This window comes from Podarcis erhardii (genome assembly GCF_964252035.2).
Source record: "Podarcis erhardii genome assembly, chromosome: 1".
Classification (NCBI taxonomy): domain Eukaryota; kingdom Metazoa; phylum Chordata; class Lepidosauria; order Squamata; family Lacertidae; genus Podarcis; species Podarcis erhardii.
In genome coordinates, this window is record NC_138497.1 from 41,164,593 (window position 1) to 41,177,684 (window position 13,092).

Here is a 13,092-nt window from a genome sequence, read left to right on the forward strand (position 1 = left end):
TGGGCCTACTGCCTTGCATAAAATAATAAAATTGTAGAAGTGACCCTGAGGGCAATCTAGTCCAACCCCCTGCAATGCAGAAATCTCAGCTAAAGCATCCATCCCTGACAGATGTCCATCCAACCTCTGCTTAAAAACCAAGGAAGGAGAATCTACCACGTTCCAAGGGAATCTGCCCCATGTTGAAGAGTTATTACAGTTAGAGAGTTCTTCCTGGTGTTTAGTCAGAATCTCCTTGCTTGTGACTTGAGGCCATTCAGGTCCTACCCGCCACAGGAGAAAACAAGCTTGCTGCATCTTCCATGAGACAGCCCTTTCGATATTTGAAGATGGTTATCATATCCAATCTTGGTCTCCTCTTTTCAAGGCCAAACATACCCAGTTCCCTCAACCACTCCTCATAAGTCTTGGTTTTCAGAACCTTTATCATCTTGGTCGCCCACCTCTGCATACATTACACCTTTCTAAAGTGAGCTGTGGTGTGTTTTTTGGCATACATACACAAAGCAGTGGTGTTCTTGGCAGCTTCCTTTTTGTTCTTTTTTCTTTTTACATTCTATCCTTGTGTACAGATAGGTAAAGGGACCCCTGACCATTAGGTCCAGTCGTGACCGACTCTGGGGTTGCAGCGCTCATCTCACTTTATTGGCCGAGGGAGCCGGAGTACAACTTCCGGGTCATGTGGCCAGCATGACTAAGCCGCTTCTGGCGAACCAGAGCAGCAAACGGAAACGCCGTTTACCTTCCCGCTGGAGCGGTACCTATTTATCTACTTGCACTGTGTGCTTTTGAGCTGCTAGGTTGGCAGGAGCAGGGACCGAGCACCGGGAGCTCACCCCGTCATGGGGATTCGAACCACCAACCTTCTGATCGGCAAGTCCTAGGCTCTGTGGTTTAAAATACACCAATTAAAATTGTTGAGAATAGCCTAGGCTTTCAAGTAAGTAATTGGGTTTTTTGGTCAAATATCCAAAAGAACCACCAACCTTCCCCCAGTTTGCCACCTTAGTGTATTTTGCTATGGAAAAGGAGCAAGTCGGATGCACATGTGCCCCCCTCAAGCGATGCAAGGCCTGTTTCATAAGTATCTGGATCAGGTGAGGAGAGGACTGTTGTGTTCAGGTCCTGCTTGCAGGCTTGCCATTATGTACTACTAGATCAGTGGTTCTCAACCTGTGGGTCCCCAGATTTTTTTGGACTACAACTCCCATCATCCCTGACCACTGGTCATGCTGGCTAGGAATGATGGGAGTTGTAGTCCAACAACATCTGGGGACCTACAGGTTGAGAAACACTATACTAGATAGACCTCTGGTCTGATCCAGCATGGCATTTCTTATGTTCTTACATTCACCAGATACCAAATGTGAAACAAAAACTGACCCTCTGTGCGATACTGATCTTTACTCATATTTTAGTGGGGTTGGGCAGCATTGTTTTCTGGGTAGCTGCATCCCTATATTCCTGCATCCCTTACCTTCCCTCAAGTTATTGTGCTACATTTTGGAGTCATGGGGCACTGAGGATTTGCATAGAATCCATGCCCTGGAGCCTTGATCTAACTACCATAGTTTGATTGCCCTCACAGGACTCCTAATTATTATTATTATTTATACCCCGCCCATCTGGCTGGATTTCCCCAGCCACTCTGGGTGGCTTCCAACAAAATATTAAAATACAATAGTCTATTAAACATGAAAAGCTTCCCTAAACAGGGCTGCCTTCAGATGTCTTCTAAATAGGGACAAACAGTGGGTGACTTCTGTAATGACCTCTCTGTGGACTTCCAGAGACATCTGGCCATGGTAAGAAGCAGGTATGATATGATATGATCCAGAAGTGCCATTATTATTTGGAGGTTCTGGCCATAGCTGTCAAGTGTCCCTTATTTGAAGGGACAGTCCCTTATTCCAGTGCCATGTCCCGCTGCTGTCCCTTATTGATGGATGTCCCTTAAAGGTCCCTTAAATGATGTCCCTTAAATTTCAAAGGAAGCAGCTCCTCTCCCTCCCTCCCTGCCGGCCAGGGAGGAGGGAGGCTCCAACTGTGTTGCTTGGCTGTGTTGCTCACCCAATAAGAAGTCTAAGAACGACTGGGAGGTGGAGCTTGCATGCCTTGTGTGTGGCTAGTTAATGCAAGCTGAGGGGTTTTTTGAATGCTGGAGGCCATTTTGTTGCATGTGCTGCTGCAAACCTTGTAGTGCAAAGCCAGGCCGGGCCGGGGAGCCATCTTAAGTTGAGGCTGCATAGGCCTTGTGGTGCATGTGATTCAGATTCTATTCAGTCGAACCTCTGGTTACAAAGTTGGTTTGGCTGCTGGTCCCTTATTTTCAAGGCTATTTTCCTCGTGGCTTTGAGCTGGAAAATTGTATCTGATGCATCAGAACCTCAGTTCCTGTTTCCCAGGGATCAAATGTTACTGTATATAGGCATTTGGGAATTCTGTCGACTGCACAATGGGGTTGCTGAAGATGTGATTTACAGTGGTACTGCAATATAATCTGGTTTTAAAGTCTGTGCAACTTAATGTTGCTAGCCATAAATATTTGAATATGTTTATAATATTCAGTGCTCAGGCTAGAGAACGTGGATGTAACTTAAGTGGTTGTGTAACTCTTGGGGAAGTAATAGGGGAAGGACAGCTAACTACTTCTAATCTACCTAATGGAGGCCATGGGAATTGTTTCCCTAAAGTCACCGTCCCCAGAAACACTAACCTTATTTATGGCTTTTCTGTCTCCTGTCCTCTAAACGGGCAGGAAACACAAGAGAGTCAAATAAAATAAAATTAAAATTAAAGCAAGCATTTAAAAGGGGTTAAAACACAAAAACAATAAAACTCAGTGAAACATCTGAAGCAAATTCAAGAACAAATTTAATCTTGCACATCCCCTGCGACAATACCCCTCTCCGTGTGCACCTTTTGGAGCAGTGTATGTGGCAGCCAGAACCATAGCTGTCAACTTACAGATTTGAAAATAAGGGAGCAGCAGCCTTGAAAATAAGGGACCAGCAGCCAAAATAAGGGACCTGCAGCCTCGCCTGTTCCAGGCACTCCAGTCTTCCTGTTCTCCTGCAGTCTGGTCAAACTCATACTGGTAGCGTCAAGAACACTGTCCAACCAACTTTGTAACCAGAGGTTCAACTGAATAGAATCTGAATCACATGCACCACAAGGCCTATGCAGCCTCAACGTAAGATGGCTCCCCGGCCTGGCTTTGCACTACAAAGTTTGCAGCAGCACATGCAACAAAATGGCCTCCAGCATTCAAAAAACCCCTCAGCTTGCATTAACTAGCCACACACAAGGCATGCAAGCTCCACCTCCCAGTCGTTCTTAGACTTCTTATTGGGTGAGCAACACAGCCAAGCAACACAGTTGGAGCCTCCCTCCTCCCTGGCCGGCAGGGAGGGAGGGAGAGGAGCTGCTTCCTTTGAAATTTAAGGGACATCATTTAAGGGACATCCATCAATAAGGGACAGCAGCGGGACATGGCACTGGAATAAGGGACTGTCCCTTCAAATAAGGGACACTTGACAGCTATGTTCCCTATCTCATTTGGCCATGCCTTCTGTCTGGGTTAAAAACTTCACTCAGTCACTGACCTGTCCTCTGGATCAAATGCAATAAGCCTATTAAGTCACCTGCACTTCCTGCTAGGAGACATTGTGTAGTCTCAATAAGAAAAGAACATCCAAAAGAGTAATCCAGACATGGCTGATGGAATCACAGTATCAGTTTATTTAAGTTTGCTATTCTTTACATTTTCATTTTGCCTTGTCAATGTCAACATACTTGAGTGGGTTGTTGAAAAAAAATACCAAAAAGCACTCTGAACCATGAATGTAGTTTGAAAGTTTGAAATTACTTTAGTAACTTATTATCGAGAAGTATTTCTAGCTACATCAGCAAAGCTGCAGCACTGCAGCCAGTTTCCTGGCCTACATTGCCCAGAATGCTGTGCTTGAAGGACTACCAACCCTTCCTTTGAGTGGGGAAAGGCAAGGCTGGCCAGCCCTGCTGCACTATTAGCAGCCACAAATGAATTGATAGAGTGTGGGTGGGTGGGACACAGGAGCAAGCAGGGCAGAGAGGATGCAGCCTTGCTTTGGCAACACAATGCCCAGCTCTGACTGCTTACTTTCTGACGTATAAGATAAAGCTGAGAGCAAAAAAATGTGAGATTCAATGTAATTTTGGACAGAAGTACACATTTGCCTATTTCCCCTTCCTGGTTCCCATATAAGTCTGCCCCTGATAAAATGCAGCTAAATTTCCCTAAAACCTCTCAAAGGTTGTATTGATAGAGGAAGCGCATGCTCCCGATGTTTTAATTTTGTCCTGAAAGTTTTGGGTTCGTATTCATTCTCACGAATGGCCTGATTTGACAGACAGCCTTTGCAAAGAAAATTAACACAAGCTTCCCTGTCTCCTGATCATCTTGCCGGAAAGAATACAGCAAGGATTGTAAAAGTGCATGCTTAATGGCTGTGGAATTAATGGGTTTGAGTTCTGTGTTGACAACAAAATGCAAGCTCCTTGAATTCATGCTTTAAAACGTATTTAAAGCATTCATTTGCTGAGCTTTGAAAACACACTAAGTATGGGTGCCCTTTTCTCTCTTTGTTGCATGCTTTTTGTTTTTAAAGGGAGGGGGGAGTATTGATCTGTCCTCTCTTGTGTACTTTGAGATCAATTAACTGCATTAGCCCAGAGGACACTGGGAAATGTGAGTGCAAGATATGACACTCTACTTCCTGGGCCAGGAGAGGAGTTGGCTGGCCTAAGGCTGTGTGGTGGAATAGAGCTTGCCTATTAGTCATTTGCTATGCTAAGTCCAGCGTTCTCTTTCCATAATCATCACACAGCCATGTGTTCATCACTTATTCCAAGAGTTGAACCAGATGAGTTGTTTTCTCTTCTTCTACACTCCACAGGACTGGCTTCACATTTTCCTTTCCTTTTTTGCTTCTTTTCTATTATTATTATTATTATTATTATTATTATTATTATTATTATTAAGAATACCCCATCCATCTGGCTCACCCATCTGGTTTCCCCCAAAAAACAAACCTTCCTTAAAATAGGTAGACTGCTACCTATTTCTGAGAATCAGATGACATAAATTGTTTGGAGAATCAGATGACATAAACTGATTAGAATTATAAACCAAGTTTTTAAAAACTCACTGTTCTATGTGAACCCTATGTGAACAAGGTAATGGGCTCACCTGAAAGCTTCACTGATAGCTTGGTGGGCACTTTGAAAGATAAGAACCACTTCCCCACTTGCTGTTATTCCTCCAGCAACTAGTATACTGCTACTGAATCGTAAGCTTCTTTTTAAGTATTGTGGTAAAAAACAATAAAGCCTGCCATAAACCAAGTGAAATAATTAGTTCGCCCAGTTCAGTGCTCTGTATGTGAGCATTGCTGGGCAGTTTCTCTCCAGGGTTCCAGACAGGAGTCTCCCAGCCAAGCCTGGAGCTGACAGGGATTGAATCTGGAACCTTCCGCATACAAAGAAGCTATAGTTCTTCCCTGATAGCTAGGCTTGGCTTCCATTAATTTGTCTAGTATTCTTTAAAAGCAATCTAAGGTAGTGGCATGAGCAAATTTTTATTCTGAAAGTGTGGTCCAGGGGGGAAAGCTTGAGAACCACTGTTTTTAGAGTGAATCAGCATTCATTAATAATTTTATTAAAAACAAACGTACACCGTCAGCCAAACAATTGGCCAGATGTGACCCATAACTTCTAACTAAACAGTCAAAGCAGTTTATGGTTTACTGGGAAGAACAAAATGAGTAATAAGCTGGGCTTGCCCTACTACAAGATAATTCACAAAAGTAGTACACATTGCCACATTTCAGGGGAAATGCAGGCCCCTGTGACTGTGGAAACCACAGCTTCAGTGCTGTAGAAATAGCTATTGGCGGTGGGGACCTGACACCAAACCCATTTTGATTGAAACCATTATTGATTTATTTTTTGTTTATTTAGTTACTGATTTGACTTTAAAAGAGAAACCCACAGAAATTCAATACAGTCATAGCATTTCTCAATCTCTTGTTGCAAACAGACTTGTCTTTGCATTCTTTGCTGTGACATATTTGCCAGATTGTGGGGGCAGAGTTGGGGCCTTTTCCTTTCAGTTGTTAGGCATGCCTGGAAGCCCATCTTCATATTTCCAAATTCCGACTCCACTTACTCAGGAGCGAGCATCCAACATATTTTCAGAGGAACTGTCATATTTATCTGTCTAAAATATGTATCTCTCAGACAACCAATTTCCAAAGTGGTGAATGTGTTAGTCTGTTGCTGTAAATACAAAAACAGAAAAATCTCGTGGCACCTTAAAGGCTCAACACATTTATTGTGACATTGACTTTCATGGGCCGGAGTTCACTTCATCAGTTGCATCTTGGCAACGCTGAGTAAATTAATATCCGTAGTGGGATAGGAATCTATTGGCTTAGATTCAGAGATGCCTGGAGTGAGTGGAAAAGCACTTCCATTTGAGCAAGGCAACGCTGTTGAATTTCTCCAGTTTGCCCATCCTGCTGCAGCCCCCATCCCATGCCAACACAGAGGGATTTTTTGTGGGGTGCAGGGGATTATAATGGGGGGCAAAGAGACAGGAAAGTCCCAGTGTGTGGCAGGGATTCCACTTGATCTTTTCCAGGGCTTTTTTCAGCCGGAACTCCCCAGACCGTAAGTGGGCGCTATTGTAGGGTTGCCATAACTCAAAAAGTGGTGTGTTTTTTGGAAATGGGTTGCCATATGTCCGGATGTCCGGATTTCCATCCAGACACTGTTTCCGATGACTGAAACTCAGCTATGTCTGGGAAATTCTGGATGTATGGCAACCCTACACTATTGCCATTATAAGAGAACAAGGGAGGAATTTGTGGTGGGTTCCAGCACCTCTTTTTCTAGAAAAATAGCACTGATCTTTTCTATGTTGCCGCTATTCAGTTAGATTTGAACAGTTAGATTTGTGGTAATTTACACAGTGTTATTAAGATGATTGCCAGTTATGGCTGCTTGCTTATTTTGCATACATTCAGTTGTCATGAACTATACTTTCTGCATTCCATCGTCATCATGCAGAAGTTGTTCTACATTTCAAGACCTCCGTGCTGAGATAAAACTGGAAGCCTATCCAGACACTGGATTATCCCAGTATTTTTTTTATCTCATCCCAGTCCATTTGGAAGACTGCACTGCCCATTTCTAGATGTGGAAATATGAACATCAGTCCTTGCTTAGATTACATCCGCCACAGAGTCAGTTGTGCCAACCATGGTCACCATTATGGGTTAGCTTTGTGGGTGGTGACATGTATCTATTTGTAGAGTGACAGTAAATTTATGTGTAGTATTTATATGACATGTAGGTTGGTGTGTAATTTGGGAACTTGTGTGGGCAGAACCTTGGTTGATGCATATGTACCTGGCTGGCCCCAAATGAAAATCATTTTCTTTAAGAGTTTGCAGATACATAACAACCTCTTTGAAAATAGTTTTGGGTTTCTTTAATCAGCTTTTTTAAAAACAACAACAACAACCAAGTTTTAAGCATCTTTCTAGGCGTTCTAAGCATCAAAGCACAGTGGTGGTGTCAGCCTTCCCTTGCCTACTTTTCTTATAATGCCAAGCTCTGAAGAAAGAACTTCCTTGTCCCTTTTCCAGAATAGTGGCAAGATGAGGAAGGGAGGAGATAACAGAGATGCTGCTAGCACGGCTTCTTCTGTTACAGCGGCAAAGAATGTAAAAAAGAAAAGGGGGCAGAGGGAGAGGACAGTGCTGCTACCATGAAGAAAAGGATGGGAAGTGGAGGAGTATGGGTGGCAGCAATAGTAGGCCTGTACTGTTCTGTGTCCAGGGGAGCTGTTTACCAGCTTCATCTGGTACGCAGGCTGAGACCCTACCTGCCCGCAGACTGTCTCGCCAGAGTGGTGCATGCTCTAGTTATCTTCCGCTTGGACTACTGCAATGCGCTCTATGTGGGGCTACCTTTGAAGGTGACCCAGAAACTACAACTAATCCAGAATGTGGCAGCTAGACTGGTGACTGGGAGCGGCTGCTGAGACCACACAACACCAATCTTGAAAGACCTACACTGGCTCCCAATACATTTCCGAGCACAATTCAAAGTGTTGGTGCTGGCCTTTAAAGCCCTAAACGGCCTCGGTCCAGTATACCTGAAGGAGCGTCTCCACCCCCATCGTTCTGCCCAGACACTGAGGTCTAGCGCCAAGGGCCTTCTGGCGGTTCCCTCACTGAGAGAAGCGAAGTTACAGCGAACCAGGCAGAGGGCGTTCTCAGTTGTGGTGCCTGCCCTGTGGAACACCCTCCCACCAGACGTCAAAGGAAAAAACAACTACCAGATTTTAAGGAGACATCTGAAGGCAGCCCTGTTTAGGGAAGCTTTTAATATCTGAAGGACTATTCCATTTTAATATTTTGTTGGAAGCCGCCCAGAGCGGCTGGGGAAACCCAGGCTGTTGGGCGGGGTATATATAATACATTATTATTATTATTATTATTATTATTATTATTATTATTATTGTACTGGTCAGTGGCAGCAACAAGGAGTGGGGCAGGGGGGCATCTTGTTTGGGGGTGATCTATCAACTGTAGGGGGTGCCAGCAGCAAGGGAGCATCAGTTGCATGATGCCAATGACCCCCTGAAGCCTGGTGCCAATCCTCTTTTCTGGAAAAGTTCTGAGAGAACGATCCCATTCAAAATTGAGATTCCAATCTCTAAACTGGAACCTGTGGGTGATCTGTGTGGAGCAAGAGAAATCATCACAGTTTCTGGGTTCCAGGAAACTGCAAAGGCTACGATGAAATCCTGATGAGTATTTCTTGCTAAATTAAGAGCTGCTTGATTCATCCCCATTGAGAATTTATTTTTGCACATGGTGTATCACACAATGCATCCTCCTAATCCACTGGAATCTAGCCCATTCTTAATGTTCCAAAAGGAAATGTCAGTCCCTGTGATCAAACAGCCTTTCCCTATCCAGCAAAAATTTAGTCCACAGAGTAATATTTAGTTTGGCAAAGAGGAAAATTCTCAAGTTGCACAATATTGTCATAACTTTTGCTGCACCCCTCCCCTCTTCCTCCCCCCCCCCCTTTCCTTTCCCTAGACTCGCCTGCCCTGCAGAAGTACATGTGTGAAGACATTCTTCTGTCCTTTCGGAGTTGTTTTGGTTAGTAATTTAGTGATGGCTAACAAAGACACGTACTGTTTATGATTTCCATTCTCCCAGATTCCTAACACATTCTACATACCCTGGCAAGGCAGTGGGCTCTGTCAGAGGAAGATAACCAGACTCTTAATGATTCATTCAATCTTCTTTTAAAAAAAAACCTTGAATGATTTTAATGCTTAATACTGTAAAAGAGTTTTCCCCTAGGATTTATTATTATTATTGGGGAATAGGGTTGACATTTAGTTTCTTGGAGGAGGGGAGAATTAAGGAGATGGCCCACCTACATATACACACGTAATTCACTATATAGTGCATCTCACCCTGTAAATCGGGGTCACGGCAGACTGAGCTGCCTCTCTAGGAACACATGCCAATGGTCTTCATCCACAAGGGCAAGAAACTTGGGGCTCCTCCAGACAACCTGTTTATTGAGGATTCACCCTGATTTGCTTGCACAAAGCTTATGCAGAGGTTTATCTATGTCTGGTTTTTATTGAATAATTGTTCTGATTTGTTTGTCAGGAGGTCATACAGCAATGAGTGGATATAAATGCTTAAAATAAATAACTGGTTAAAATTTTAGATGGCTTGCTGTTGAATTAGTGCTTGGAGGACTTTTAAAAATATTCCATTTTAAAGGGGTTGAAAGGGTAACTGCGTCTCACCATCCAATAGCATTGAGACTGTCCTTTTGACCTAAACAGGACTATTTTTTAAATAAATGGGCTCACACGCAATGTTAACAAAACACATGGACTACTGACAGATATAGTTAAGAAATTTATCAGGATGGACCACTTGTCCAAAAATGAACATAAAAAGATGTTCAAGTCTCCTCAGTGTTTCATAAAAACAAAACAAAAACCACTAGACAATTGTTGAAAATGTTTGGAATGTACTGAATGTAGCAATGTACAATTTTTTTTTTTAATGGTATGGTTTATGAGTTACTCATTCTTAACATGTATTTTCTACCTTTGTTAGCAAACTTCTGTAGTCAATATGTGAGATTTTAGAGTTAACTTTTTTTATTTCCTTTTAAGAGTACTCTACGATGCATTTACCTAGAGGACTGAAGACCAAAATTCACCTTTATTACCTCATCCCAATAGTTCCTCCCCTTGCTCATAATATGGTACATCTCTGTTTTCCTTCAAGGGGGAACCGCTAAGGGTGGGGGAAATGTGATGGTTAGCTATTTACGAACCTCAAGTTGCTAGGTGATGCCATGTGACTTCTTTGTTTAAAGAGCCACCCACATTTTAGCATCAGCAACTGAAAGAGAAAATAAGGTTGGAGGAAAAACAAAGTGCTTTTTTTCCCTGGGTGGGGTGGGTGAGTTGACTTGAGCTACAAAAACTTCCTAAAAATAATCTGCTCCTATATGCCTTGCAGCATAGTTCTTTTATCTACCAGCTTGTGCTATGGATGGGTGACTCGTTTATTGAGGAAGGAACATCAATGAATCATCCAGCAGAGAGAGCCTCAGAATTAAGCCTCTTCCACACACCCACATCTCATTATGTATATGAGTCATGCCACCAGGATGTATATATGCATTTATCTATGTAAAAATGTGTAAGAGAGAGAGCAAGTGGGGGAAAGCATGGTAAGGTAGGCATTGCTTGTTAAGTACAGACAGATCCTATAATATGTAATCAACTTGCATAATGCAAGTCCTTTTTTCTAGATGTGTGAGCTCCTACTGATGCAATTGCACAATTGCTCCTAGCCATTAGAACAGCAGTGGGAAACAGAAGAAGAAGAAGAAGAAGAAGAAGAAGAAGAAGAAGAAGAAGAAGGGGAGTTTGGATTTGATATCCCGCTGAAACCTGAAGGAGTTTCAGAGCAGCTAACATTCTCATTTCCCTTCCTCCCCCACAACAAACACTCTGTGAGGTGAGTGGGGCTGAGAGACTTCAAAGAAGTGTGACTAGCCCAAGGTCACCCAGCAGCTGCATGTGGAGGAGCGGGGAAGCGAACCCGGTTCACCAGATTACGAGTCTACCACTCTTAACCACTACACCACACTGGCTATCTCCAAACCACTGCTCCTCCAAACACTTATCTGGCTTTTTGGCCAAGCTGCACTGGGTACCAGCAGCTACTAGCCACTATGGCTATGTTCTACCTTCAGTGTTGATAGAAGCATGCCTCTGAAGGCCGGTTGGTGAGATTCACAAGTGGGGACAGTGCTGTTTCCTTCCTGTCCAGCTTGCTGGCTTCTCATAGGCACCTGGTTGGCCATTCTGTGAACGGAATGCTGGAGTAGATGGGCCATTGGCCTGATCCAGCAGGCTCGTCTTATGTTCTCACGCACTGTTGTCTCACCCATTGTGTTGAAAGAGAGTGGGGCAGGTATAGATGCAGCTGGTCCAAAATGGGGGTTGCTGGCACGGTCAATCAGTTTCAAAGGTATCCGTAGCAATCCTTCTCTACAAGTACCACTGAGGCTGTTCAAAAGCTCTGTATTTGGATATCTTCTAGTTTCAAATGCTAACAGTTGTTAGGCCTCCACAACTTGAGATCCACCAAGTGAAAGTCAGTCCATCAGTCGTATGTGGAAGTCTATGAGGTGCTTAATAATTGTCCCTCCCCCCCTTTTTTTTTTTAACCTGCCTGCAATGAAAAATGTAGAGTAGAACCAACTGGTGGGCTCTGTACAACTTAAAAAGACCACAGATTGTGTAGATCCAGCTCAAGGATCCAGGAGTAAGAAGTGGGAAATCTTGAGTTTATGGTGTCTGAACCGTATCGTGAAGGCTATATTAGAAAAACTAATAAAAGTGTAATTTGTGGTTTAAAGTGAAACCAGATGGCTCAGCATGCTGTGAAACAAACGTGCAGGGCAAGTTCAGTTCATTTCTCCAAAACTGTCATACTTGTCAGGAGCCTCTGGTAACTGTGTTCAGCTGTCCCAAGTGGTGAACCACTGAACTGCAAGTGGCCACCTTTTCAGTGAAGAACCTTCCAGGCTGATTCTGCCCACTCAGCCTAGCTGTTAGATCTTTTTCATCAGCAAGAGCTACAAAGGCTTTCCAGTGGAGACTTGTCTTGCCATCTGGCTTGCTCCTTGGCCTTGTCTCCTGGTTTGTCCTCCATTCCTGCCATCTCATTTGCCACATGGTACATGGTTCCTGGGCAGGCTCACCTCAGACAATCTGGGTTCTGGCCCTAGGTGGCCTTGAAAGCCCTAGTGGATTATCTTAATCAGCCAGTGGCATCGGTGGTTTCCAATGCTATGGGTCTCGCTATTCTCTTAGGTCACATGGGCCACACTCTTCTGATTGGTTCATCACTGCAAGTATTTCTGTTTGCCCAGTAGAATGATCCTCTCTCTCCTTCCCCCATACACTGTTCTGGGTTTTCCCCTGACCCCCCGAGAGCCAATTTCAGGGGTGGTGGGCATGGAAGGTGGTGTGGGAAAGCCCCGTTGCGCAAGTGACAGTCCTTTATGCAGGGCACAAGGCCCATGGCTCTCTTCCTGACAGATGCTGAGAGGTCAAATCATATTCAACCAATGCAGTGCTGTCAGGGACTGGCCAGAGGAGAAATGGTGGAGACCACCTCCCCCTCCTGACCCTTCCAGGGAGGAGGAAGAGGAAGACAGTATAGATTTACAACAGGGGTTTGAGGGAGGTCACAGCTCAGAGGCAGATGAGGGGGAAAGTTGGGAAATCATGGGAGAGTCAGAGCAACACCCGGCTGACATGTTGTCATTAGAAAGCATTCCAGACCCTCCATCTCCCAGAACCTGGCAAACCTTAAAAGTGGGAGAGCAAAGAGCTCGAAGACAGAGGACACGTAGTAGCATCCATAGAGGAGACGATGAGAATGGCAAAAGAGGAAGTGGGAGAGACGGGGATGG

The 13,092-nt window shown here is 44.1% G+C and overlaps 2 long non-coding RNA genes across 2 annotated transcripts in view; both read left to right on the plus strand.

Moving 5' to 3' along the window:
* LOC309345265 overlaps positions 1–13,092 on the plus strand; it is a 332,679-nt gene that overhangs the window by 298,266 nt on the left and 21,321 nt on the right. The gene's annotated exons all lie outside the window — the stretch shown is intronic.
* LOC309345492 lies at positions 5,154–10,353 on the plus strand. The gene is made up of 3 exons (XR_014158254.1): positions 5,154–5,598; positions 9,159–9,221; positions 10,268–10,353. It is a non-coding gene; the product is annotated as an uncharacterized lncRNA (long non-coding RNA).